This window comes from Gavia stellata, chromosome Z (assembly GCF_030936135.1).
Source record: "Gavia stellata isolate bGavSte3 chromosome Z, bGavSte3.hap2, whole genome shotgun sequence".
NCBI classification, from domain to species: Eukaryota; Metazoa; Chordata; class Aves; order Gaviiformes; family Gaviidae; genus Gavia; species Gavia stellata.
This window is the reverse complement of record NC_082637.1, coordinates 49270445-49276444: the sequence shown is the minus strand read 5'-3', so window position 1 is coordinate 49276444 and position 6000 is coordinate 49270445.

The following is a 6000-nucleotide window of genomic DNA, read 5'->3' as shown; positions in this document are numbered from 1 at the left end:
AAATACATACAAAAACCATATAAAACACAGTTGTTTATTTATGAAGTCTTCTGAAGATTAATCTAGAACTAAAGATTTAATTTAAGGCATAATATAAAATGACAAAATAATGTATAAGGAAATAAATTACTCTAAATAAGTAAATACATAACAGAAGAAAGCACAGGCATGAATTGTGTTTTGGGACCATACCCTATCATCCTTGTTTTGCACGGAGAAGAATTATCACTGGATAACAAATAAATTTTTCCTGCTTGCACCTACTGAAATTTTTATGCTTGGTCAGACTTTTGGCCCTCTGGTGTTATGCCTTGTTTCATATCCTAGGTAAAACAGAGTTTTCAAGAAATTCTAGCTGATGATCTGCAAAATCATATATTCCATGTGAAGGTCATGTGGAAACTCGTTTAAACCATGATGTTCATTTAATACATTCTCTTTTCTTTGTTATCATTCTCTCTCTCCCTCTGTCTCCAATATTTGCTTTGAAGCACTTTGGGATTTGCCAATATGTGAGACAGGAAATGAAATGATTTGGATTCATACTCTAAGATGGTATAGGCAGTCTTCTTAGATGTCTCACTAGTAGGTCTCTTCAGGTGCTTAGGGTCAAAATGATGCAGAAATTTTATGTCAAAAAATCATACTCAACCAGGTTGACCTGGGAAAACATGGTTTTCTAAGTACTTTTGTAGAACCAAATGCATATATGAAGACCTCTAAGCACCTCTCACTTAGCCAGTTTCTGAGAATAAAAATTCTGCTAACAGGTTATCTTCTGAGGAATGGTTTCACCTTCCTAAACTTATTGAGTGTAATATGGGTGGAGTGGGCTGAAATGTAATGGCTTGTGATACACAGGAGATTAAATAAGAAATTTTACAGCCCTTTGTGAACTTGACGTTTATGAAACATTATAACTCTGGAATAGGCATTTTGAACCTTCCATTAGTATCGCTTGTGAGGAAGGTTGTCAGTAAATAAATTTTTTCGTGCACACATTCAAGAACTAAAAATAAATGCTTAAGCAAGCAGCTTTTGTTGAGTGAAGTTAAGTAGGATGTTAATTCTTGATGACTGTTGAGACTCTAATGGAGCTTCATTTTCAAAGTATTTGAGCATTAAGGTATTATTTCAGCACTCAATTAAACACACACAAAAGGCAATCTAACTTATTTTAAGTAGGTAGAGCCAAACTTTGTCCTCATTTTACAGTACTTTTTTGAATTTGTTTTTTTTCTGGAATACCTGGCCTTGTTCCGGAGCTTCTGATGTGACTGAAATGCCCAGTGACAACAGTGAGGCTGTTGGTTGATGGTTCACATCTAGCGGCACTCACTGATCTTAGCTGGCTTCAGTGAGGCCCTCCCAGGCATAAATTGGCCTTTAGTAGGTGACTGAGAGGTATACTTAGATGCATATTTTAAAGTTTTCTGTTGCAAAGGCTAAGCAGAGCTCTGGTAAATTTCTGAACCTGAGAAACAATTCTCTTAACTAGTCTGCCAGATTACTATAACAACCTGAGTGTTGGTAAAAATAAGATTTTAATTTGCTCTGTTGTGTTTCAGTTAGTAATTATTGAAATGTCATCTCCTATTTGATTATCAGAAATAATCTGGTATTATGAAATTACTATTCATGATCTGAAACTATTCATTTCTGCCTTTGCTTTTCATGCAAAATGACTTTTTCCATTTTAAGCACTGTCTGCCTGCTATACAATGGGATTCCCTGATGTGAGTGAGCTAAAGGTATGGCACTATAGATATTGTTTCAAAGTACATTCTTAATAAATTGTTTTCTTAATGAATGACTTGCATGGGAAGCTATCCAACATTTAGTACATCTGTCAGTAATCAGAAAAAATTGAAGAGTACATTGCAGGTTTAATATGTGATTTACCTGCAGATAGCTTCTGTTGCACCTGTAGCCTTTCAGTGTGAAAACACATTGACGGTTTCAGTATCTCATATTGCTAAGAGCACTTTGTCTGCCAAAATAAATAAATAAAAATGATAATTATAAATATTAAAAAAGGTTTAAATTTTTTTCTTTTCTCAACACTTCATACAGTATTCAATAAATCTTAGTTTATCTCTTCATGGTGGCTACTAACAACTACAAAGACATCTACTTTAATGCCCCCAGAGACTGACAACTCTAAATCTGGGGCTCCATGAGCACTTGCAGATGAATGCTTGGTAGTCTTGCCATATACTCATATACACATATAATAGTAAAATGTTTAAATCATGACTTCAGCTGAGTGGTGTCTAAAATAACCAAAATGACATTTTACTTGGATATTTCTCTGGTCATCTGTAAGACAAAACTTACAGATTTTCATGTTTGCTTGAATATTTTCTATGTTTTTCAATGATTCTTTGCAGTGTTGCTTCATAAGAAATAGCTTGCAGCTTAAGGAGGAAAAAAAGATACAAAAGTGCTTATAGGTTTTATATAGAAGAATCTGTCGAATTAATTTACTGAGTTTCAAGGCTTTTATAGACAGAAAGAACAAGTTCAGGGGGATGTTAAACAGAAACTTCTGGTATGACAAGAAGCTGTTTTATATTTAGTTCAATATTTCAAATATAATGGCTTTTCTGCAGACAGAAAACTCCCCCAACCTTCCAGTATTAGGCCTAGGGAAAAAAAAGGAACAGTCACATCCTATAAAGCTCCTCCTGATGTCACAGAGGTTGTATAAATTGCCTGCCTCCCAGAAGGTTTTGTTCCTGGAATGAAATTTTCTCTATATTTCTATGTGACATGTGCAGCTGTTGATTTAGACTTGTCAGCCTAAAAGAAAATTCTGTACTGGAGATTTTCACTGCATATTCTCTTTTTATCTTGCTTTGAATTCCTATTGTCACCAATGGGAGTTTTTTACATAATAGAACAAATAAAGCATGTCCAGCTAGAAAGCAATATGAGATGAGAGATCTCCTGTATGTTGTATGTTGCTTTGAATTTACCTGTCATTCTGAAATACCTGAAATGCATGTCTGAGCAATGCCTTATGCAAAGCAGGTTTGATAACTTGTTGAACCTCAGTCATATTACAGAAGGCACAAACTTTATCTTTTTAAAAAGAAAGCAGAAAGTATTGTAGATTGGCTTATCTGGTGTGACTCAGGCAATGTTAACAGTCTAATAAAAATACAATGTGAACCAAGGCGGTTCTTCAGTTTATAAAGGTTGACTTTTTCATATTTTAAAATATAATAACGTTTTTAACTGAATCCTTGAAAAAAATGTTGGGGAAAAAACTTAGTAGAAGTAACTATATTTAAAAAAAAAAAAAAAGACGTTTCAAAACTTTTTATTTAAAGGGGGATTTCCTCTGCTCCAACAGATTGATTATTCTACTTCAACAAAATGATAATTGGTGTCAATTCTGTAAACTACTCAGAGTTTCCTTTGAAGTCAGAGTGTGAGTGAACCAACAGTATTTTAGGGATGATTTCTAAAGGAAGGAAACTGCTTCAAAAAACATCGAGACTAAATGTACAGATGATGAAAGTTAATAAAGAAAAAAAAGGCAAGTAGAATGAAGAAGTGTGAGTAGGTAATAGGAGAACATAAGAATCTTAAAGTGTTAGTTATGGAAGAAATCCTAATTTGATTTAAGAAATGTATGTGTTGGGAAGAAAGTGGTACTAAAGTTAAATTACATTTTCATTTGTGAAACTCATGTAATGAAATTACTATTGACCTCTGTATTGAAATTGCCTAATATTTTGATCAGAACTGTATGGAAGAAAGAGGGTGTATGTCACATAAAAACTAGTTCACTGACTGATCTCAAAAAGGAGCTGTTTCTAGTAAGGCTAGTAATAAGTGCTGTATTTACTGGAGTTCCTTAAATATTTATTTTTGATGCAATGAGATTTAGTAAATGCAGATGCAACTCTGGCTTCTAAACTTACAGATGACACAAGGGTGCTATAGTAACAACTAATGAGGAAGACTGGGTGCTATCCTTTGGTAAGTTGTTGCAGTGTAAAACTGTGCCTCTTAATGTTGTTAAATACAAGACTTGTCTAGGAACGGTAAAAGAAGGGTGTTCAGAAGGATGGTGAACTATATTGGTGAACATTGTGTCCAGTCCTTGCTCTTTGGGTTCTTGAAGTGAAGAGAATTCAAAAATGTCTTCAGACATGAAATAAGCCTCAAGCACAAAGTTTAATGAGCTCCGCAAATCTAGCATCTTGTGTCAAAAGCTGCAATGTGACTAGTGCTGTGGTCATGCTTTCTGCGCCAGTGAGGGATGATGTGACAACCTATGGTCAGCTTCACTAATAAAGTTGTAGCATGAGAACTTAGGTCCAAGGTCCTAGACATAAGGTAGGGAAATCCAATTGTAAAATACTCATCACTGAGTACTTTGGAAATTCAGTAGTTATTTCGTTTATCAAAGAAAGCCAAGGATTTAACTTTACTTAGGTCATTTGAGGCCCTAATTTGTTAAAAAAAGATATTTTGCCAAACTTAAATTGGAGTTCTTCGAATCACATAACTAACTTCATTTCTTCCATTCTTGCACTCTCTATCTCTGATGTCTGTTTCTGTTTGAATAGAAGGAATGGTAGAATCAAACGTAACTCCTTTATGTAGCAAGGCTACCTACTGGGAGATGTGTGCATGCAGGTGTTCTTTGAGAACCTTTTCATAACAATCCTGAAATCATTATTTCCTAACTTCTTTATGTGGAAGTATGTTTTGCTTTTGATTTTTTTTTCCTTCCAATCAGCAGTCCATTTATCAACTGTGATTTACAAAATGTTTGAGATATCATAAGGATGCACACTTACTTTTGAGATATATATTTAACCACTACTGTAATTTATATACTGTAGAGTATAGAGTAGAAATGAGTAGTTAAATAACCTTTAGAGAGCAGTCCACACAATGATAACATGAATGGGAGTCAAGATTGTGCTAAAGCTTTTAATTAGAGTGGTTGCTTCTACTCATAATCAACAGCAATATCAAAGGTAAATGATCAAAAAAACATTGGGTTTCAGGGGTTCCTGCTTTGTTCTGGATTTTTGTATAGGTTTTCTTTCCTTGTTCTTAGTGTGGTGTTTTTATGAGGTATTGAATGAATTTGCTTTTGTTCACATGTGATTCTGGATCAGCTGAAATTTATTTTCAGCCTGTTGCTGGCTTATATTGACAATGGTTTTTACTTCTGGTTCACTGGTCTGAACGTATAGGCTCAGGACAGAGAACACACACAAGACCGCTTTTGTGGGGTATCCCCAGGTCAAAACCAAGTGTTGGAACTTTCCTCCTCTTGCAGCTCTTCAGCCACATCAGAGGACCCATCCCTCAGAGCTCCTGCCTTCTGCATTTTCACCAGTAATAACCAGTGCTGCTCTTGAATCTTCACCAGAAAATGGATACTTTCTACAACAGAATGAATCCACTAGAAAAGGTGTAAAGAAAAAGTGTAAGGTATTTCCTTACTGAACAGGTATAGCATTTTTATAGACTGTTTTGATGTACCTCTTTTGGTATAAAAGAATGGGAATTCAAACAGATTTGGAGGTGTTAACACGACATATCTAATTTGATTTTGTTCCTGTTATTATTATTTATTTTTTTTAGAGGAAAAAAGTCCTTTTTCATTTGCACAGGAGAACAGATCTGTAGCTTTAGGCTCTGTACAGCATTAGGACAATCCTATTCTTTCACCAGCATGCAACTTACAGAGTCATAGAATTATTCAGGTTGGGAATGAAATCTGGAAGTTATCTAATCCAATGTGCCTCAGGCAGGGCCAGCACTGAATCTGGATAGGTTGCTCAGGACTCTGTCCAGCCAGGTCTTGAAAACCTCCAAAGACAGAAATTCCATTGTGTCTCTGGACAATGTTTTCAGATGCTTAATTACACTCATTATGAAAGATTTTTTTTCTTATGCGCAGCCATGATCTTCCCTCCTTCATTTAATGACAGTAGTTGTAAAATAAGGTTAACTGTTTACAAGAGG